A 24,870-nucleotide genomic window follows, 5' to 3' on the forward strand; every position below is an offset into this window, starting at 1 on the left:
AAGCCATAGTAAGATTTAGATGAGATCCCAGTGCCTTCTGTAGACTTCTCCAAAACCTTGAGGTAAATCAAGGATCCCTATCAGATATAATATTGACAGGCACGTCGTGTAAGCGGACTATATTTTCAATATATAGTTGGGCAAGCTTCTCCATTGAATAACTTATCTTGATTGGAATGAAGTGAGCTGCCCTCGTCAGTCCGTCTACAATCACCCAAATTGCATTCATCCCCTTCCTGGTGTTGGGTAGATTCATCACAAAATCCATAGTGATTCTTTCCCACTTCCATTCAGGTATAGGGAGCGGCTGCAACAATCCATACGGTCGATGTCTCTCTGCTTTAATTTGTTGGCAGGTGAGGCATTTGGACACGTATATTGCTATGGTCTCCTTTATCCCAATCCACCAATAGTACTTCTTCAGATCCTTGTACATCTCCGTGCTTCCAGGGTGGATTGAATAGGGTGAGTTGTGCGTCTCTTTAAGGATTCGGTCCTGGACATCATAATCATCAGGCACGCACAATCTGTCTCAAAAATTCAATGCCCCATCATAGGCCAATGAAAAATCTGAGCCCTTATGGACTCCTTGTTGTACTTCCCAGATTATCTTGGCCAACTTAGGGTCCAATGGTTGCTTCTCAATTATCTCTTCTCGTATCGACGGCTGTAAATCCATAGCTGCTAATTGTATAGCCGTTCCTTCGATCACGAGTTCCAGATCAAACTTTCGAGCTTCTTCTATCAATTGCTCACTCACGACCAAGGAAGTGAGGGATGCAGTCTGAGATTTTCTGCTTAATGTATCCGCTACAATGTTGGCCTTGTCGGGGTGGTACTGGATCTCACAGTCATAATCCTTCACTAGTTCTAACCACCGCCTCTGTCTCATATTCAGCTCTTTTTGGGTGAAGAAATACTTTAAACTTTTGTGATCGCTGAAGATTTCACTCTTTTCACCGTATGGATAATGTCGCCATATCTTTAACGCGAAGACTACCGCCGCCAATTCTAAGTCATGAGAGGGTTAGTTCTTTTCGTGTTCCTTCAGTTGTCTTGAGGCATAGGCGACCACTTTACCCTTCTACATTAAGACGCCACCCAATCCCATTCTGGATGCGTCAGTATATACCACCATTCCTCCAGTGCCATCCGGGATGGCCAACATTGGTGCTGTTACTAGCCGGTTCCTTAACTCTTGGAACTTCTCTCGCATACTTCATTCCATTCAAACTTTATGCCCTTCTTTGTTAGCTTTGTCATAGGTGCCGAGATGCACGAGAAATTGTTGATGAATCGGCCATAATATCCAGCCAAACCTAAGAAACTTCGGATCTTAGTGGCATTCTTCGGAGTCTCCCACTCGAGAACCGCTTTCACTTTGTCTAGGTCCACTTTAATGTTGTCCTTGGTGACGATGTGCCCCAGGAATCCAATTTGGTGAAGCCAAAATTCACATTTACTGAACTTGGCATCTAACTGGTGTTCCCGCAGTCGCTGCAACACGAAGGTAAGGTGTCGAGCGTGCTCTTCTTCACTCTTGGAGTACACCAGAATGCCATCAATAAATACAATGACGAACTTGTCCAACACATCATGGAATACTCTATTCATCATGTCCATGAACACTGCCGAGGCGTTGGTTAACCCGAATGACAAGACCAGAATTCATAATGTTCGTATTGAGTTCTAAACGCTATCTTATGATTATCGCCACTCTTGATCTTCAATTGATGATATCCAGACCTAAGATCAATCTTGGAGAAGACTTTTGCTCCTTGTAGCTGATCAAGTAGGTCGTCAATACGTGGCAACGGGTATCGATTCTTGATGGTCAGCTTATTTAGCTCGTGGTAGTCGATACACAGCCGCATGCTGCTATCTTTCTTCTTCACGAATAGCACGGGTGCTCCCCAGGAAGACACGCTGGGTCGTATAAAACCTTTCTTCAATAGATCTTGTAACTGGACCTGTAGCTCCTTCAATTCGACAGGTGCCATCCGATACGGTGCCTTGGATACCGGCGCTGCACCAGGGATTAGATCAATGACAAACTCCATCTCACGATCAGGCAGTAGCTGGGTCAGATCTTCTGGAAAAACATCAGGAAATTCTCTGACGACGTCAAGTACCTCCAAGGCCTTTATCTTTGCCTCAGTGTCTATCACAGTGGCCAAAAAGCCTTGACATCCTTTATCCAGCAACTTTCGTGCCTGGAGGGCGGATAAGGTTATGCTTTTGGGTTTCCTCACTGGTTCACTTTGATCGGTAAAAACTGACCCATCCATCAATTTGAACATTATCTTCTTCTCCGCACACATGACGTTTGCTCCATAGGCGGATAACCAATCCATGCCTAATACCACGTCAAAGTCCTTCATATCGAACTTTATTAGCCGTGCGGTCAAGTTTCTCTCACAAATTTCTACTTGACAAGGGTCATAGACCTCCTTCAAGTTCACGACACTACCTGTTGGTGTGCTGACTACTAATTCATGCCCGATGTCTCTCGATTGATCTTCCATCCTACTCGCAAAAGTGGTAGAAATAAAAGAGTGGGATGCACCCGAGTCAAATAGCACTCATGCAGGAATGGTTGAGACACTCAGGGTACCTAGGGTTCGTACATAGTTTAGGTTACAATATACACTGGTTTTCCCTATAATTTAGTAGAGTTCAGTGGACTTACCTGTCATTACATCGGGGTTCGTCTCAGCTTCCTTGTTTGTTAACGTGAACACCTTTCCTCACGTCCGATTGTCCCATGACTGAAAAGGTCTAGCATAAGATTGATTCGACGAGTTGTTGTTGTACCCACGCTGTCTGCATTCTTTGGTCATGTGCCCTTCTTTGTTGCACACGTAACACTTATATGGTGGAACAGCTGGTGGTGAGGCTTGGCTCACTTGGCTTGTGGCTGGTCGGGCTGGTGAAGCTACTGTTGTCACTTGACTTGTAGCCGGTTGAGCAGGTTGATTGAAAGTGGGACGAAAAGGGTTCTAACCCACATTTGGCTTACGGGATGGAGTTGGATTGGGACTTGAACTGGTTCCTCGAAAAACCTTGTTTGGCCATCCAAAGGTTTGAAAATTACTTGGCCTTTTGCCAAACCCGGGCGACGTCGTAGCCTTTTCTTTTTCTTTCTCCTTTAATCTATCCTCCATGGTCTTCACCTTATCGACCATCTAAGCATAATCGTGAATGTCCATTATTGATAGAACTGACCCGATCTCAGGTTTAAGTCCCTTCTCAAACTTCTTCGTCTTACTGACTTCCCCTTTCAGGTGCTCTGGAGCGAAATGGAATAGATCTTCAAATCTTTGTTGATAGTCTAGCACTGACTTGGTTCCTTGTACCAGCGTAGAGAACTTAGCTTCTTTCTTATCCCTAAAACTCTCTGGGAAGTAGTTCTTGAAGAAGACTTCCTTAAATTGCTCCCACGTGGGATTCGGATGAGTAGCTTCAAGATTTGGCTTGGTAGCCTTCCACCAGGCTTCAGCCTCATTACAACAACCATAACCTTATCCCAACTAAATGGGGTCGGCTACATGGATCCAAAAGGGCCCAAAAAAGAAAAAGAAAAAGAAAAAAAGGGGGTTTAAGCATTAGTCAAAGCAGCATCCCAGGAACATCTCCCTACGCGGGATCGGCTACACGGGTCCTTGACCTCCAAACAACTCTATCCGCAGTCATACTAGGATCTAGCCCTACCATATGCATAACCTTTCTTACCACTTCTCCAATAGTCATTTTAGGTTTGCCCCTACCACTTTTAGTTCCTTCCAATTGAATATGGTCACTCTTTTTTACTGGTGCATCCGTGGGTCTCCTTTGTACATGACCAAACCATCTCAAGCGGCTCTCCCAAAGTTTGTCCTGGATTGGTGCAACTCCCAATTCGGTTCTAATACAAACATTCCTTACTCTATCTCTCTTAGTCTTGCCACACATCCTCCTCAGCATCCTCATCTCCGCTACACTCATCTTATCTATATGACTCTTCTTAACTGCCCCACATTCCGCCCCATAAATCATTGCTGGTCTTATTACTGTCCTGTAGAATTTTCCCTTAAGCTTAATAGGCATACTTTTGTCACATAAAACTCCTGATGCTCCTCTCCATTTCAACCATCCTACTTTAATTCTATGGGAAACATCATCTTCTATATCACCTTCTTTGTTAAAGGTTGACCCTAGGTATTTAAAGCATTCACTTTGTGGTAGGTCTCTCTCCTCAAGTTTCACCACTTCATCATCTCTCCTGGTTTGCCTGAAGTTACACATCATATATTCTGTCTTTGTTCTGGTTAACTTAAAACCTCTTGATTCCAAGTTTGATCTCCATAGTTCCAGCTTAGCATTAATCCCTTCCACTGTCTCATCTATCAAAACAATATCATCAGCGAATAGCATACACCAAGGGACTTCATCTTGAATATGTCTAGTTAAATCATCCATGATGAGTGCAAACAAATAGGAGCTTAGAGCTGATCCTTAGTGTAGCCCAATTGTAATTGGGAATTCACTACTTTGTCCCTCTGCAGTTTTGACACTTGTCACCACGCCCTCATGCATGTCCTTAACTATATCCACATAGTTAATTAAGCTCCTTCTCTTCCCTAGGACATGCCAAATGAGATCTCTAGGCACTCTATCATATGCCTTTTCTAGGTTGATAAAGACCATATATAGATTCCTTTTGTGAGCTCTAAAGATTTCCATAAGCCTCCTTAGAAGGTAAATAGCTTCTGTCGTGGATCTCCCTGGCATAAAACCAAATTGGTTATCCGATATATCAGTATCTCTTCTTAGGTGAGCTTCAATGATTTTCTCCCAAAGTTTCATGCTATGACCCACACATATCAGCTTTTGTGCATCCGAACACTTGAGCACATCAAATGCCTTCTCTAAGGCGCTAATCCACCATTCTGGCTGCATGGCCTCAGAATTTAATTTGGAAAACACGGGTGGTTGGAGTTTCTTGAATCTCTCCATTACCTTGGCAGTAGAGTTTTCTGCTAAGTGTTGAGGCACAGGTAGTGAGAAAAGTACGGGCCGGTTGGGTGGTGGGGGTGGTGCTGCACGCTCATGCATCATGGCCGCAAATTGTGTAGACATTTGGCCGAACAGTTCTTGTTGTTGCTGCATGGTCCGCATCATAGTAGTCACGAAAGCAGTTACCTCACTGGCTGCTATACCCGACTGAGGTGCCACAGTAGTGGCTGGAGCAGCCGCAGGTGCCCCTGACGAAGCAGCCGATGCTTCAAAATTTTGGGCCTCAGTTCCATTCGGCAGTTCAACCTCCGGTATAACGCGAGGGAGTTTTCCTCGACGACCACCTCGAGAACTTCTTGTGTTGACCATGGTTGCTTTCTGAAAAGAGCAACATGTTTAATAACCCAACACTCTTTATCGAGGCCAACAAATAATTCCTAGTTAATACATGTACATATCTATTCCACAGTTCCAGTGAATTCATGTAGTCATACCAGCAAGGTGTGTTTTATTGGCTTAATTATTCAGTTCTTACTTTGCTTGTTTTGTGTCATGTTATGCATGATTTTAAAAATCTTAACAATAATTCTCAAAATTTTATTCCTGTGCCTAACAGGCAAGTAGTTCCAGTCTCTTCCCAATCATAAATTTTAACATGTGCAGGTGTTCTATGCCACTCCTAACTTCGTTAGCTAAGGATAGATAAATAACTTGATCCTCCTGTCCACTATTGGCTGCAAGTCCCAAGAAGAAAACCAATCGATTCTCGGCACGGGACAATATCTCTTGTATCCTGATCAGTCTTCTCCTCAGTTGCCTAATATATTGCATGTTGCTGGGGTCTCCAGGCTTGAATGAAGTAGTAAGGTCCTGCCATGCAGAGGTTCTAAGTATCAAGTCACTATGGATACTTAATTAAAAGAATTAAGTACATGGCTATAGGAATAACTTATGAGCAGGAGAAAATAAATGGGTTGGCTCGAGGCATCTTAGCGTCTAGGGGTTTCAACTTGACTAGACAACCTATCGGATCCTGTTCTTGGTTGACCTAGGTTGTGGGTAGGGTGAGATGTACGCTCCCTAAAATCTCATAAATACATATTACAACATACCTAGAGACCTATGTTCAATTTGCATAACATCACTCCACCTTGGTTCATACACACATGGCATTAGGCACATAGTATTAAATATTTTAGCATACCCTACTAATTTTATAGGTATAGACACAATTATTCATCATCATTCATCCTAAACAAAGAAGGATATTTCCTAAAATCTCTGTGTTTCCCATTATCCTGAGACAGTCCACAACATTACCTTGCCTAGTCATAGATGTTTTATTAATTAAATTATTTTTTATTTAAATTTTTATTATTATTATTTTATTATTTTCTTTATATCCATACATTTGTAAAATTTATAATTTTATGTTTATTAAGTCATTTCTAGGCCCAGCTCATAAGTTCACATGTTTTCCTACAGAGACAGCAAAAATTCCATTCTCTGGGCGATGTCTCTGGGCGTTAGATGCATCACCCAGAGAATCGGGGCCCAGTTATAACAATCTGAGAGTAACCCATTTCATTTCATTCTTCCTCTACAGCTTCCTAAACACCTAGGGCAGAGCTTTGGAGCCTAGTGTGACCTCCTCCACACCAATTCCACCCATTTTCACGGGTCCCCCGCGATCCTACGTGATCTTGGGTAAGATTCTTTAACCTTTTTTCTCATTTTAGGTCATTTTCCATGTCTTTCTTGTTTTGGCTAGGGTTTTACTAACGTTTCTTGCCCTAACTATTTCTATTCCTTCCTTTTTACAGCTCCATGTCTACTAGTCATAGAACGGCGAGGAAATCCGTAGCACGCAAGAGGCTACGGTCCGAGAGCGAGCATTCCTCATCTTCCTCAGTGCCACCTTCCTCACCGAGAGAGGATTCTTCATCGGAGGAGCCAGATTTTGATCGGTTCCTATTTTCTAGGTATGAGCACTCACGTGATTGGGACAAATTTAGGTCCCTTAAGATTGTGAATGGAAGGATGGTACAGGTGGACGACTTTCAATAGTACAACTTTTATACTAGGTTCAATGTCCTAGGTTGGGCCTCTATGTTATCACCCACCAAGCCATGTTATCCTAACTTGGTTCGTTATTTTTACTGTAACCTAGTGCCATCTGGGGCACAAGAGTTTGGGTTAGAGACCAAGGTTAAGGGAGTGGACATCAGACTTACCACTGCCACCTTAGCAGGGATCCTTGGGTTGCCTAACACAGGTGAGAGGTGCTACTATAAGCCCAGGATAGACATATCGAACATGTTTTCCTTGGAGACCAGGAGGAGGGTCTTCAAGGCATTGACCGGTTCAGAGGGGACTCCTAAATCTGAGGCTGCCTATAAGCCCAGTACCCGGGTCATTAGTAGATGTGTTTCGTATAATATTTACCCGAAGGGCGGGAACAGAGGCAATGTTTCTATGTTGAGAGCCTGCATCACTTATTGCCTGTTGGGTGCGGGCAAGGGGGGTCCAGTTATAAACCTCCCATATTTACTACTTCAGGCCATGTTGTATCACGCCCAAAATCCTTCTGATGGGAACCTTCCATATGGGAAGTTCATCACTTTGGTCTTCAGACATTTTGAGGTTCCCTTAGGCGGCGAGTATATGGAGAGGGATAGGTCTAGACCCATCAACAAGACCTCGATCCTAAAGATGAAGGTACCACGGGAGCCAGGGAGTGATCCAGAGGAGGGTCTTCAGGAGGAGCAGGGCGAGGAGCAGGGAGATGTGCAGGGTGATGATGGCAACTTTGAGAGGGTTGGAGCATAGTTTACAGATTTTCCCCACATGAGGCGACCGGTGCCACCAGCTCACAGGTGCCAGAGTCCTTTGGGTGGTCTCAGATGATGTCTCAGTTTCAGGGCCTCAGCACCCAGCTCACCGAGATGTCTACGAGGATGGATCGGGGCTTCTCGTCCCTTGAGAGCAGAGTGGGATCTGTAGAGCGTCGCCTGGACTTTTGGGACACATTCTACCGTGTTGATTCGCGCCAGTCTCAGCCTCCACGGGGTGATTTACCTCCGCCAGAGTAGCATTCTAGCTTGCTTCTACACATTTAGCCTGACTTGACCTTATGTAGTTCTGACTTTATCTTATCTCTTCTTTTTTTTTTATAGTTTATGTATTTTCTTTTGTTCGGGGTGTATGTACTTTCTTTTTTTAATTTATGTAAATTGAAAGTAGTACTTTCAATCAGACTCCTTGTAGTGGCTCAGCCATAGTTATCTTCATGTTAATGTAATTATGAAATTTGCTTTTAATTACATCTACCTCCCTTGTAGCTTTTACTTGAAGACATGTTTTATTATTGGTAGCTTATTATTCCTATTCTGCAACCCGTGAATGTAGAAAGAGCCTCTCGCTTTGATACCAAGCTTTGTCACACCCCAAACCACCCCCTGGGAGGATTAGGTAGTTGACCCGAATTGCATAACGACAATCCGCCAAATCCCACAGATCTAGAAGCAGTTAATACATTCACGGACACACACATCCATAACATTTCCACAAGAAAGATCAGAGTGCTGCAGATAATCTACAATTATAAAAAGAAAGAGAAAGCGTAGCGATACGGGAAATGGTTGTGACATATATACATAAGTAAAGTTGTTCCATTCCCCAATACAACCTACAAGCAGAACAGTAAGAACTGACACATACATAAGCTGAGGTAAAAGTAACTGTATACAAGGCGAGATAACTCAACCCCAAAAAGAAATGAAGAAACTAAATCAAAAACAAACACGGGGATAAACTCCTAACAAAAATCAAAATGGAGTCCCCAAAACAAAAGCATCAAGAGCGCCCTTCACTGGTCTTCATCAATAACCATTGAGAACGCTCACACCATTGGCACGACCTCTGTCGGGGTCCATACCAATATCATCATAACCACAAGGGCTCTCCTCCTCGTAATGAGCCTCCATGCCACAACGGCATCCACCTGCAGAATCATCTAATAGAAAAAGAGTGTGAGCCCCACTGAGCCCGTGAGTAAAGCATATCATCATGCATGCATATGTAACCACATTCCACATGATCCTACATGATGTGCAAGTCCAGATTATTTATTAGCCACCTATTAGTATAGCTAAGGCAGGTTAGTGCTACTACAATCCCCAATACATATATCCCTGGTGTGGGCTTGGTTGTCCCTTCCCGCGATACACCCATTGAGTTGTCGGAGAGGACCAATCAGCTCTAGCACACTAATCCTTGGTCAACCCGACCAGCCCTCTGTGATTAACCCGTGAGGTAACCGACTTAATATCAGATTCACCATTTCGGTGCTTCCCGACATGTAGATCGAGGATAAACTTTATTTGGCATATAGCCATGATTCACCATTCGGTGCTTCCCAAGCATGTTGCTCGAGGCTTCCCAGCTTATAGCTCGAGGCATCCCAGTATATTACCGAGGCTTCCCGACGTAAATGCCTGAGGTTTTACGGTAGTCCTCACAGGCATCCAACACCTTAACCCCTGTTGGCAAGGGTGAATAGCACGGGTGATGAAACTCTAGCCCCATGTCTATATGGCATCGTATGAGTCAGGAGGTGTCAACCGTATCCCATTCTATGGGCTACCACAGACCTCATTTCCAAGCTGACTATAGCATCTAGTCTACCAATCACAATCATCATGATATATTCAAACAGAGTTGATCAACAGTCACACGATATGTAATAATTGTGAAATTGTAATTGATCAAGTAACACAACATTATAATTAAAGAATTTAATTGCCGGCATAAGAATATTGTTACACGTACATACACGATAACATTTCACTCACCTGGGTTCGATTCTAGGAATTCAGTTCCAGTTTCAATTCTATTTGTAGTCTGGCAGTAGGCCTCGAGCGCGGGATCAAACCCTAAGTATAAATCAGAAATATGTTATTGAATATTCCAAACTACTTTTGAATGTCCTAGGGTTGATCTAGGCTCACTGGGTTGACTCGATGTACAGTTGGTCATCACATGACATTCTCTAGGCCTTGCACTGGGCCTTAGGCCTATGTCCCGGTGCATCATCCGAAGAATGTGGTCTAGGGGAAGAATGGTCATTTACACCTGCAGTACATGGTTCTAGGTCCTAATAACCTCACAACACTGATCCCAATTCAGCAGTGCTATAGGACCAACTCAGACAGGGTTTCTAAGCCCTACGGGGCCCACTTGGGTACCCAATGTACCCATAATTATGAACAGATGTGAGGAGGGGCATTTTGGTCATTTACCACCTCCTTACACCATATATGATCCATATGTGGAGGTCCCCAAAGCAGATCAGCAAAACTACCACTTTTCATTCTCTGGGTGATGTCTGCATCGCCCAGAGCCAGCTTAACACGTGAACAGGCTCCAATTCCTAGGTTCTTCACTAAGGGCAGTGCCTTAATCATCCCCTTATGCATGTTATGTCATCATGGACCCCCTGGGGTGTGCTTTGCACTGGTCTTCATGGATTTTTACCTGGGCCCACCACTTGGCTGCCAAGAGCTGCCCAAACAGCCCAGTGAATAGTAACCCAGCATATCTTCAGCTGCAGAACATGGATTTGGCTGCATGCAAGGGCTGTCCCAAGTATGTTAGGGTAATCCAAGGCTGCTGCAACTCATGGCTAGGCTGCATGCAGCCAAAGCACACAGATCTGAGCCCAGACTGCCTGTTCTTAGTGTAACAGTGCAGTGCAGTCTGGCACAGCTTGGGTTTTTCTCTCAGGTAAGTAACAGCCATCAAAACATGATCAAAAAGCTCAGATCCTTCCTGCATCATGCTTGCATGTGGGATCTGAGATGGTTCATGGCAGCCCCCAGCTATTCTGGGCTGCCAATGGCCAGAAAAGCATCAAAATCACAGAGAGCTAAGGAGGTGAACAGTAACAGCAATAGAGCAGCTTTTCAAAGGTATGAATTTATACCTAGAATGTACAGAGGGGCTGCTCGAACTGAGGTTGGAGGCAGGGCTGCTTCTCTTCCTTCTCTCTTCTTCCTTCCCTTCCTTTCTTCTTCCCTTTCCTCTCCTTTCTCTCTTTTCTCTCTTCTTTCTCTCCTACGATTTCAATAGTGCTAGGAACCTCTAAAATGAGCCTATGGCCCCCCTATTTATAGGCTAGCCTCTTACTGAGGCCTGTTTGCCTGCCTAAGCCCCTTTTGAAAATGTGTTTTTAAACTGATTCTCTGCCATTCTGAGCACTCAGGTGGGGTCCACAGGGATCCAAGGGTATGAGGTGGTCCCCCAGATTCCCTTCAACCTATGGAGGGTGTCCATGTCCAATATGGGTGGTCCCCACACATCTGTATAGTAAAATAATGCATTTTTCCACTCTGGGTGATGTGTGCATCGCCCAGAGATTACAGCAAAGCTGTTTCTCTTTGGGCTTGCACAGGGGTTTGACCCAGGGTTGGGGCCTTGCACCCACAAGTCATTCAAGGCCTTTTGCACCTATTTTTAGGTGTGGGACCCACATTCATGGAGAGGAGAGAGAATACCTGGAGTCCAAGCAGTACTTGATGCTGTGGGTAGTGCAACTGCAAGGATCTGCAATCCATCTTCTGACAGGTATGTTGGAGGACATCCTTGGTGGTTCTCCATTAAATTCAATTACTGCGGTGGTACTCCACAGTGTGCTTGGATGCCATGTCAGGGGTTCCTGTCCTTCAATCAAAATTCCAGCCAGTCAGGGGCAGGTTTGACAAGAATGGTCATTTCACCCCTCCATATGTCTGGATGCAGATGCCATGTTCCTCCCCTGAAACCATTTTCCCTTACTTTTAATGATTACACAAACAACCTATTGCGTCCAAAAATCGCTTGGTGGTCCCTTTGAGTGGCGCAAACTGTAAAAGGACCTTGGTGACAAGGGAGGGCCGGTGTGGTTCCGGCCTAGGACTCACAGATGCCTAAGTTAGATCTCTCTGAGCAAACAGATGAAGAGTTAGAATTCAAGATGGGTTGATGGGGTAGAGTACCTTGGAATTTATAGTGGAGTGAGGCGGTGTGGAGAGTCCCAGTTGGTAACGAGTAGTCCTCGTAGTAGATTGGCATTCCTAGTTGGTAGGATTCATCACTTGGTTGGTTGCTCCCCCATGGGAGGTAGAGTCCTAGTAGGGAAGATGTTCTCGATAGGTAGACCTACATGCGCCCTTGTATATTGGATAAGATCCTTGGTGCATGAGTCCATTTGGAATTGTACCTCTTGTAGGTGGTACCTTCAATTGGTGAAGTGATGTATATCTTGCCGATGATGCTAGTAGCTTGCGTGTAGTACTTGGTCTTGGACCTTGGACGTCCATGTTGGTTCTTTGCCTTCTGGGCCAATCAAGTGAGACATAAGGTGGCCAAGCTTGGGAAGGTCTTCCCTCTTGGGCCAGCACACGAGGCGGCTCACGATTGGCCGGCATAATTTTGATTTATCACAACCATTAATAACAATGGACAAGATCGTTCCTTAGACCTATACGAAACAATAAGCAATTGTAGTGTACAAATATATTTTTTCTACATGACTCTTTTGTGATGGAAATTTTTGTCCTTAACAATAGAAAATCTATCCTAAAAACTGTTATAATTGAACACATATTTTTATCCCTAAAACTGTCCCATAATGCAAAGGGAAAGTTTTCCTTCATCATACGGTGAAAGAAAAGTACCCCTATTAAACGTTATTATTCTCTGCCCTCTACTTACGAATGGTTGAACTTACCCCTACTATTTGGCGATACCCTCTCAATGCTATTTGGAGGCCTCGGTCAAGGGATTCTCCCTTGATCGTGGCTGAAGGAAAACTCGGTTCTCACACAAATCTTTAGGGGGTGAAGTGCGATATTTAGGACAATAATTTTCATCCCTTGATATCTAGTTATTGGGGACAATAATATCTGCTGCTAAGTATCATTTTGGTTATGGTAACATTCTTTGTTAAAATTTTATCCATAATAAGTTTATGGGAAAAAGATTGCCATGCTGCAAGTGTGTGGTCTCTCTCTCTCTCTCTCTCTCACATGTTATGAAAATATGGGCTTCACATGGATGATACTTTTTTCAAAACACCCACATATGTGGTTTGCAAATTCCTCCCCACGGTGGTTCTTAATTTTATTCTCATTCGAAGGTAATTTCTGTCCCCAAATCTTGCTACCGACATCATAATGATGAATTAGGGTCCGATAATTTTTTGTCCCTTATAGCCTTAGTGGTTAGGGGCATATTTTTCCTCATCAGTGTAAAGATGGATTAGTGTCTGATAAGTTTTTTTTTTTGTTTTTTTTCGGTAAAAACATTATTGTTGTAGTGTGGTATGGACAAAACTGAAAAATAAACCGTTTTTGGCCTGATTTGGTAAGTTTTCTATTTCAATTTCATGGGGTGAATTCAATTTTAGAAATTATTTGATTTTTGCACCTTATTTCAGTGAAATCGAAATCAAGTGGAATAGAAATTTTGAAATAATTGAGTTGTTGCAATTCTGAAATTGAAATTGATTCCACTCCTGCACTTTAATGAGCACAATATAATTTCACATTAAAAAACCACCTTTCTTCTTCTCTTGATGGTCTCACCACCACCACCCGCCGTCATCACCTCTTTGCCACCCCCATTGCCACCACCACCCCCATTCTGACCCTACCCCCCACCACCACCACCTTCTCCCAAAAAAATTGAACAACCAAATGGATTTCTTGTTCTTGAAATTTCAGATTGATTATTTCATAAAATCAATTTGAAATTGAAATTGAAATCATACCAAATCTAACCTTAATCTCAGGAAAAAGAGGGCGGGGGTAGTGATTGATTAGTAAGAGTGAAGAATGAGATAGTTATATAAACTTCCTCATCTTTGTTTCTAGTGTTTGGGAGATGTTTAGGTGACAACCACCGAGCCCTCAAGAGGTTTCGAGTTTGAGACATTTTATTACTCATCTAATTTTAAGAAGGGAAAATTACATGATTAGCTACTTTTGGGTTTTCATTTACAAAACTGTCCACCCTATGTTTGAGTTAACAAAAATAGACAAAAACAAGCTAAGATTTACAAAACTGGACAAAATAGTGTCTCTCCCTCCCACACTTACTTTTTTAGACATTTTTACTCCTATCATTGCCTTCTCGATTTCTTGCCCAGACATCCTCCGTTCCCTGCAACCCTACCTTTGTCCCAGCCACCGTCATTCTCTGCTACCCCAAATAACGGAGGAAAAAAAAGAGATTTTTTCGGAGGGGAACTGCCGAGGAAGGAAGAAGAGTCACTATTTTGTCTAGTTTTATAAAACTAAACTTATTTTTGTCTATTTTTATTAACTCAAACATACGGTGGACAGTTTTGTAAATAAAAACCCAAAAATAAGCTAATCATGTAATTTTCCTTTCTAAGAATCCCCTTTAAAATCGCAATCACAGATTCTCCCAAAACAATTTTGCTAAGAGCAATGATTGGGAAGGTGGGCAATGTTTGGTGAATGATTCTCGAAGCCTTCACTGTTTTTGATTGTTTAAGTAGTACACAACCCTTCTACCAAACAAAAAAACAAAAAGTAATAAACAACCCCACAGGTCACGTGCAAGTCTCAAATTGATCCGAGTTGCTTACCAGATATGCAAGTTTCAATCGATGCTGACAGAGAGTACATGCAATACTGAGCTAATCAGTGAATTGATACTTTTTCAAAAGCAAACATTTTGAATGATTGGAATAGGGTTGATGGATGACATCTTTTATATCTATGAACTCAATTCGAAGTGTCTAACTGATCCGGCTCCTCTCTGGCATACATCCCCGTGCGTCAGCAGATCAGCACCGATGGACGTCTGACTGGACACTCCCTGGGAGGTAGGGTCCTAGAGAATAGCCCGACGCGTCTAACTGAGCTCTCATAACCATCAATCTTCTACTAAAAAAACCATAAATCTGTCTGCATTAGAGAATATTCATTTTAAAACACGAAAAAAACAAAAACATTTGGGCTTATAAGGTGGGTCCCTTTTGAGCCAAACTAATGAATCTATTACATTATTTTTTTTTGGGTAATTACTTATACGCCCCATGTATTATGGCCCGGTTGCTTGGTACCTCCAAAATTTGAAAGTATTACTTATCAGAACTGTTTTTATTTATGCTTTTTTTAATTAATAAATTATGGCATTGAAGGACTAGCAAAAGCCCTTAAATAAAATAGGAAAAGACAAGGATACCCCCATCTTCTTCCTTAAGCTATGGACGAACAGAATATCAGCGAGGATTTTATCCGCTTAAATCCCCACTATTCGCGGACGAATCAGGAAGCCATTGGTCACAAGAATATAGACAATCCAAATGGCAGCCAATCTTTGCCGGTAAAAAAGCTCCCAAAAACCCAGTGTTTCAAATCCGATTTCATGGTCTGAAATTCCAAAACTGCCATGGAACCCAGTTTTAAAACCAGGGAAGAGAGAAGATAACTCTTGAAGGGAGCATTGAAGCCTTGGTCACCAGAATATATTCCAAATGGTGTGAAGCAACTCTTGTCTGGGTCGACTCCAGGGAAAAGAGAAGAGAACTCCACTCCATTGTGCAGCCATGGCAGGGAGCATTGAAGCCTTGGATGAATTTGTAATACCCGTGTCCAAAATATAAGGGTAATTTGGATTTTTCACTTTGTGTGCAGAATTTGTACCAGTAGACCAGTGAAGGATGGAATCTTAGTCGTTAGCATACACACTTGAGGTAAGTACCTTGCTAGTATGTTTAAAGTGTAAGTGCTTGGTAGGGATACTTATAACTTCACCTGTGCATTGGTTATAGGCAACTTTTATTTAAATATATTTAAGTATAGGATTAGTAACATTTGAACTAGTTAGCCTAGTGGTTAAGACTTGGAACTTTGTGAAAGTGGTTTAAGGATCAAAACTCATGTGACGCAATTAAAGCGGGAATTTTATTCTTTTGCTTTGCACAGTATGGTGGACCCCACTTACAAACTATCATGTGAGAGAAAAGGAGAAAAAAATCCACGTTTGAGGAGGGAGGAGTGTGCTCCACGAGTTGAAATAGGAAAGAGTTGGAGAGAGTCTGATTTAGTTGAAACAGGAAAGTGGTGGGCATAAAACGTGAAAGAGGGAGAGGGGAGAGAGAAATTGTAAAAGAAGAAAGAGAGAAGGAGAAAGGAAGGAGGGACTCATACCTTCTCGCTTCTCCTTTGCTTAAGCTTGGGAAGACAAGACCTTGTATCTAAAGGTTCGATTGTTTATTTTGGTTTAAGAGCCGTAAGTAAACATCATACTTCAATTCTTGTATTTTTCCACCTCTCCAATTAGGATTTCCAACTTGATCTTAGTTCTTCTATCAATGTTAATTTTAGTTAACCTATGGTTTAATTCCTTAATCCATCAATGTTGATTTTTATTTAATTTATGATCTCATTCTTAATTCTATCAATGCTAATCTTTGCTTAATCTATGATCAAATTCTTAATTATATCAATGCTGATTTTTATCTGATCTATGATCAAATTTTGATCATATCAATGCTGAATTTATTTGATCTACGAACCTACTCTCTTATTGATCCTTGTTATTTGTTGATTTATCAAGATCCTTTAAATCAAAATATGATGATTATTTCAATACCATAATTTTTCAAGCATGAAATTCAATTGACCAATGTGCATGATATTTTAAGAGATGGGAATAATATTTTCACATGGATTCTTATATTTATACAAGTATTCCTATGACTATATAATTGTAAATAGAACACGGGCCAGACCCAGTCCAAGCCGCCCAAAAAGGGTTGGTCGGACTTGACCCGACCCTGGTGTGCATGGGAAGAACCTGCCACTTAAGTGGTTGGGTCTATTCCTCTCTCTTAGATAGATTTCTAGTGGGAGTCTAAAAGGGGCAGGGGTCTTAGGGTTTTGGCCTTTATATATAGAAAGCTTGTAAGCCTAAGACCTGCAAATCTGTGAAATCAAATTCTCCCTCCCTCCAGTGTCTGTGTTCTCTTTGGGATTCCATCTCTTCCTAGGGATTTGTGGTGTGGAGTTTTCTGTGGAGAAGCCTGTCGTGATCGTGGAGATTCGTCCCGGTGCTCGTAAACATAAGCTTGGCGTTTGATCCTTCTTCCGCTGCGTTTTCGTTCACATTCAGGTACGATCCAAACCTTAGATTATTTGGATCTTGGATTGTGTGATCTAACAATGGCATCAGAGCTATTGGCTTTTAGTTCGCCTGTTTTGTTCTTTCTTTCCCACACTTCGCTATCCTTGGCGCATGCCCACAACAGCGGCTGCTGCGGATATGTGCAAGATCACGCACGACCTAAACCGCATACAGTAGCGACAGCTGCAGGCCTTGGCTTGCGCTGCCGTGACCTTGTGCAGCAAGGCAATACACATGGCAGGAGTCGCTGGCTGCCGAGTATTAAAATAAAAAAAAAAAGGAAAATGGAGAAAAAACAAGCAAAAGGAAGGAAACAAAAACAGAAAAAAATAGGTCATCATGTTTGCTTTTCATGATTGCAATCATGAAAAGCAACCAGGATGAATGATGGATGATTGATGATTGAAAAGAGGTAATGATGAACGTTTTTTTTTAAGGTTTTTGTAAACTACAATCTGTTTTTTTTTTTTCCCCCTTTTTTTTAAGCATCTGCCGTTGCTTGTGCTTGTGCGCACAACAGTGGCCCGACCGTGGCCTGCGGCTGTGTGCCACAAGGCAGCTTGCATGGTATCTAACGCCCACAGATTAAAAAAAAAAGGGTAATTCATTTTTTTAAGGATTTGTTTTTAGAGCTTTTTTTGGGAGAAGGAGATGGATGAAGTGGGAATCCCTTCGCCCACCCCCTTACCTTTTTTTTCCTAATGAGCTTATATTTATGGTTGTAGGTCTTTTTTTTTTGGGTTTTAATTGTTTTCTTTATATTTAATTTTTCTATTATGTGTTTGTAAATTTAAATTAGCAATTATAAACTCCTCGTTGTGGTCCAGACCGGTTTGACGCTACCATTGGGGTAATGCTGTCAAACACCCCATCCCATGCACAACATGTGTTTTTATTATTTTTTATTTTTCCATGGGATAGATTTGGTGCTTGCATAAGGATATGTTTTTTGAGATGTATGTGCGTTAGAGTTGGTACCTGAAAGTGATACAAAGTGCAATGCTCGCCGATAGTTTGTAGTAGGAATTTTGAATGTAAAGAGCCGGTTGTAATTTTTAATATTTTTTGAGAAGCCATGTAATTGGAGCAACTGTACTGCATATCACAACCCCGTACCGACTCGGCATATCACTTCAAGTACCAATTTGAGTCTCTTATGTGAGTCCCTTACGCACCTGATGTATGGCGCATTAAATTGTGGTTAGGAGAAGTTTTTCCTCCTATATTTGTTCAAAATCAATTAAAGTTATACGTCCCCAGACCCACACAATGTGAGATTTGATTACCAGCTTAGCGAAGTTTTTAGTCTCACCGTGCAGGAAAAGGAACCACTAATTTTAATTAGGATTTCTTGTACAAATTTGGTTTATGGATGTATACTAAATGTCCTCCCTTGCATATTGTAGTGATGACCTCTAAAAGTGTTGTTGCTGACCTTAACCAAAACAACAAGTTGGATGGCACCAACTATGATATGTGGCACCGAAAGGCGAAGTTCTTGCTTAATAAGCAAGATTACCTTGAATTCCTGACTACTGAAATGACCCCACCCGAAGTGGGTACTACCGCCCATCACCGTCAAGAAAAAGAGGCTACGACAATTGGTTTAAGAGAGATCGTAGTGCGTATTTTCTTATGTTAAGCACGATGCACAATGATCTCATTGGCCAGTATGAGAAGTGCGAGACTACCAAGTCCATGTGGGATCAAGTAAAGCTCTACTGTGGCGGTACATCCATTACCAGGCTTAGGTCCATGACCTTGAAGTTTGAGATGTACCATAAGGACCCCAAGCACACTATGGTTGAACACCTCAGGGTTGTGAAAGATATGATCCAAAAATTAGATGATGCTGGGGTACACCTTACCGATGAGCAGCAAGTACAAGCCGTCATCAGGACGTTGCCTGATTCCTGGGGGCAAATGAAGATAGTTCTAACACATAACGACACTGTCAAGACTTTTAATGACATTGCTACTCATGTGGAACTAGAGGCGGAGTGCCTAGAGGCGACCCAATCACATGCTTGTCTCCCAAGCGGGGCAACACAAGAATGGGTCTAAGCGCAAGAGACAGAGGACCATTGGGAATCAGGATCAAGCTTAGAACGCTACACCAACTGGGCGTAAGACCACCTAGCGCCGACGTGGCAAGCGAGGTGGAAAGAAAGATATCAACAAGGTCAAGTGTTATAGCTGCCAGAAGATGGGGCACTTCGCTCGTGACTGCACTGAAGCGAAGCAGGTATCATTTCTGCCCCTCTCTCCTTGTACTTTTTTATGTACACACATTTTGGTTTTCCAAACCCAATCTGATTGGATTGTGGATACAGGTGCAACAATACACATAACGCGAGATCGAGGAGGGTTCGTAGATTATAGAAAGATTCTAGATGACGCCTAAAGTATCTACATGGAGAATGGCACGAGTGAAGCAGTTCGAGGAGTTGGTACCTACCAGCTCACCTTGCACACTGAGCGCATCTTGCTACTTCATGATGTGCTATACGCACAAAAAATCTAGCATAATCTACTTTCTGTTACTGCATTATTGATTTTAGGATATTCCTTTATTTTTTATGGTAACTCATTTGAGATACGATTAAATGGTAGTATTTTTGGATATTGTAGACTTGAGAATGGTTTTGTTAAATTAGATTTAATAAATACTGTTGTTTCCTCATCATCTTTTGTAGTTGATTCTAACACTAGTCCTGATTCAATTACATGGCATGCTAGACTAGGACACATAGGTCGAGATAGAATGGGATGGCTAGCTCGAGAAGGCCTTCTTGGCTCACTCGCTAAAGTCAACCTACCGACATGTGAGGTCTGCTTAACGGGTAAGGCCCACCAGAAACCTTTTGGAAAGGCTAAATGGTTAACCCAGACCCTACAGCTTGTCCATTCGGACATCTGCGGACCAATGAACGTGAAGGCACGTCATGGTGCTTCCTATTTTCTCACCTTTATCGACGATTACTTGCGATTTGGTTATATCTATCTGATCGCTCACTGCTACGAAGCGCTAGATTGCTTCAAACGTTTTGTAGCAGAGGTTGAGAATCAACAAGGCAAGAGTTTAAAAACTCTACGCGCTGACCAAGGATGCGAATATTTGTCAGATCAATTTAAAGAGATGTGTGAGGAAAAAGGAATCACCAGACATCTTACTATTCCCAACACCCCGCAACAAAATGGTGTAGCGGAGCAGAGGAATAGGACGCTTTTAGATATGGTTAGATCGATGATGGCGCATGCCAACCTCCCAATATCTTTTTGGGGGATGCTATGTTGACCGCTGCCTACGTCTTTAACCGCGTGCCATCACAGTCAGTTCCTTCCACTCCCTATGAATTATGGAAAGGCACAAAGCCCACTTTGGGGCATATGCGACCATGGGGTTGTGCAGGATATGTTCATAATACCTCCCATAAGTTTGGGAAACTTGGCCCTAGAACTACAAAGAGTATCTTTATAAGGTATTTCGATACCTCGAAAGGCTATGTAGTGTATGCTGAACATCAAGATGGAGGAATGATAGAGAGTGAGTCCCGCGATGTGGATTTTCTTGAGACCGAATTCGGTAACTTCTAACATTAGTGACACTAGCAGAGACCTTGATCTCTTTGAGATAGAGACTGATGAAAATGTTTCACCTACTCTTGGCAAGGGTGAGGAATTAAACTCTCATCAAGAGATCACCAGTGAGGGTGAGAGTGATCATTAGCTCAGTGGGAGTGCGCTACCTAATGAAAACGTATAACCCATGGGTTAAGAACCCTCTGCACGTAAAAGCAAACGTGGACACGTTCCTCGATGTCATTTTGAGATTGAAGGGGACGGTGCCCTCGTCTGTGTCCCAAGGGACAAGGATGAGCCAGTCTCAGTGAGTGAGGCGCTCTCTTCTCCAGCTAAGAAAATGTGGCAAGCTGCTATGGAAGACGAGTTGAGTTCTATAAGTAAGAACCAAGTTTGGGAGTTAGTTGATCTTTCACCTGGGAGCAAGGCCATTGAGAACAAGTGGGTCTTGAAGGTCAACCGAAAGGCAGATGGATCAATTGACAAGTATAAGGCACGTCTCGTGGCGAAGGGATATACCCAAAAGGAGGGTATAGACTATGATGAGACGTTCTCCTCTGTAGTGAGAATGGCCTCCATACGCCTCATTCTAGCCATTGTCGTAAAGTTGGATTTGGAACTCTATCAAATGGACGTTAAAATTGCTTTTCTCAATGGAGAACTGGACGAGGAGATCTTTATGGCTCAGCCTATGGGCTTTGAGAAGAAGGGACATGAGTGCAAAGTATGTCGTCTCAAACGTTCCATCTATGGCCTTAAGCAATCGTCCAGGCAGTGGTACATTAGATTTTACCATGCCATTGCCACTGCGGGTTTTGACATGATTGAAGAGGACCACTGCGTGTACATTAAACGGTCCAAGGCAGGGTTTCTTATCCTATCCTTATATATTAATGACATCTTGTTGGCTAGAAATGACATTGAAATGATTGTCGCCACTAAAGAGTGGTTGATCTCTACTTTTGAGATGAAGGACATGGGTGAGGCCAACTTTCTGTTAGGCGTGAAGATTGTGAGGGACCGCGCTAGGAGACTTCTTAGTTTGTCTCAAGAGACGTACATAAAGAAAGTCCTGGAGCGATTCCATATGAACAACTCAAAACCCATTGACACCCCAATGGACAAGGCATGCACTTTGAGCCTAGACCAATGCCCTAAGAGTGATGAAGAGAGAAACCAAATGTCCAAAATACCCTATACAGCGGCAGTAGGTAGTCTGATGTATGTAATGATGTGCACGCGTTCAGATATTTGCTTTGCCGTTGGTATGGTGAGCCGTTACCAGAGTAACCCAGGGCCAGTTCATTGGCAGACAATAAAGAGAATACTTCGATACCTACGTGGTACTACAGACCTCTCGCTCACCTTCAGTGGTTCAGACTTGAGACTGAGAGGCTATAGTGATGCTGATTGGGCTAGTGATAGAGACGAGTGCAAGTCCACTTCAAGGTATGCATTTGTCCTGGGAGGCGGGGCTATTACTTGGAGTAGCAAGAAACAGACCTGCATCCTATCCATGATGGAGTCAGAGTACGTTGCATGTTCGGTAGTTGTACAGGAGGTCGTTTGGCTCAGGAAGTTCTTGCAGAGACTTAGTGTTTCTGCTCGCTCAGACGACGTTGTGCTTATACACTGTGACAGCACGACAGCGCTTGCATTTACGGAGGACCCCAAATTCCATGGTAGAGCCAAGCACATTGACATACGGTATCACTACATTCGAGACATGGTAGCGCGAGGTGAAGTTGTTCTACAGCATATCTCCACTGGCAATATGTTGGCTGATCCATTGACTAAGCCTATTGCCAGAGATGTTTTCATAGTTCACGTTAGGAACTTGGGACTCAGGTGGATTTTATACGTATTTTCTTTGGGAACACTTTGTTTGTGATGGACATTTATCTATATTTCTCTTACATTTATTAATGAGCATATATTTGTTTGAGTAATCTTGTGCGTATACATTCATTGTTTGTAAAGATGTCACCAGGCATAGAATTGACCCACTCACATGGGTGATTCGCCTCGGCGCTGGGGCATAGCGAGCAAGATGAGCCCATGAGCATGTGTGCTCTATGGAGCCTTAGTTAGAGATAAGATAAGACCTTTACTTGGTCCAACTTGGAAGACACCATACTTCCAAGTAGCCTGTTAGAAGCTAGATGTGAGGTTCTAGGCAGAAACCATGAGGGTGACTATGCTAGAGACTCAGGTGAGGCGCTTAAAGTAACGACTAGACTAAGATCTGTATGACCTTTATTTATTGCGAGTGACATGCCCACCCTAGTGGAAGTTACACCATAACATGCATATCATACTGCATGTGCTCAAGACGACCGATAGTGAGAGTGACCGAATGGATCCCTACTTCGACACTGTGTGAGCCACTTGGATTATATTAATCCCATAATACCCTTATTACCTGAGACGATGTCATGAAAAAGATACCCAATGACGCTACTTTGACGTTCTCCTTAGGATCATGGATGATGCGATCCAGCGGGAAGCAATTGGGAAAGCTGTTGGGGATATTTGAATTAACATGAGGGACTCAGAGAAAACCATTGGACGTTACACCTTTGTTATGTGACTCATTGCCCGGGCGACGTGTCGTATTTGTGATCGACGTAGTCATGAGTACATTACGTACCAAGGATTGACACTACTCATTATGAGGGGTCAAGAGTGTTAGATCAGGTGTAAGTGGATCGTTTGGGGTATTTTGAGATTATTTATGAGTGATATACTATGTTGGTTAGATGGAAGCTTGATATAGTACTCCTACCCTATTTTAGCTTGATAGGTCGCACGCCCCATTTCCTGTATAAAGAGTTACACAGTTTAGAGAAACTTGGATGCATAGTTAAATTATTGTGCCCCATGTGGGCGAGTGGGAGATGTAAATAGAACATAGGCCATGCCCGATCTAAGCAGCCCAAAAAGGGCTGGTCGGACCAGACCCGACCCTAGTGCGCATGGGAAGAACCAGCTACTTAAGTGGCTGGGTCTATTCCTTCCTCTTAGATAGATTCCCAGTGGGAGTCTAAAAGGGGCAGGGGTCTTAGGGTTTTGGCTTTATATATAGAAAGCCTATAACCCTAAGACCAGCAGATCTGTGAACCAAATTCTCCCTCTCTCCAGTGTTTGTGTTCTCTTTGGGATTCCATCTCTTCCTAGGGATTTGTGGTGTGGAGTTCTCTGTGGAGAAGCCTGTCGTGATCGTGGAGATTCATCCCGGTGCTCGTAACCATAAGCTTAGCGTTTGATCCTTCTTCCGCTGCGTTTCTGTACACATTCAGGTATGATCCAAACCCTAGATTATTTGGATCTTGGTTGTGTGATCTAACAATAATTTTAAAGAATTATGTGGTATCTACCGGAATGGATAATGTCATATTGTTTAAGTCTGTATCACGTTACAGGTTGTATTATGTTACTGGGCATTATGTTACACTCTCGTAGGTTATACCAAGAATATTTTAAAAGAAAGGTTTAGAATGGAATCTGAATGTGGTTAAAGGTTGTATTACGTTATAAGCCGTATCACGTTATGGGGCCATAATTCAGATTGCTGTTTTTATTTTTATTTTTTTTTGTGTTGAATTAATACTGTTAAAGGCTGGAATTGAAATGAAATATTTTTATATAACATATGCATGGCATGACATGAAACTGTTCCTTATCCCTATTCGATTTGTTGACTTAAATCTTAATTTACTCTTGACTATTGACTTTTGTTTCAAGACCTTTGATTTAATATTTGAAGGGTTGTATGATGTGTACTTGCTAAGCTTTCCCAAAAGCTTACCCCTTTATATAATTTTAGATGGTGTGCCTATAGAAATCAAACCTGAAACCCTATTTGGTGGATGGGTGAGTGGAGAAGAGGAGCCGTGAAGACATTGATGGACCCTATTATATTTGTTGTGGGAGATTATTAGGGACTGTTATTAGTTTAGAACCTTTTAGAATTAATGTTTTATTTTGAGACTTTATGGAAGAATTTTATTAAGGTTTTACTTTAAGTTTTGGAGATGACTGTAATAAGTTAGTTTGCTGGTTTGAATAAGACTTTCGCTGAATATCTTTGAAAAA

The sequence above is a fragment of the Telopea speciosissima genome, chromosome 8 (assembly GCF_018873765.1).
Source record: "Telopea speciosissima isolate NSW1024214 ecotype Mountain lineage chromosome 8, Tspe_v1, whole genome shotgun sequence".
Lineage (NCBI taxonomy): Eukaryota > Viridiplantae > Streptophyta > Magnoliopsida > Proteales > Proteaceae > Telopea > Telopea speciosissima.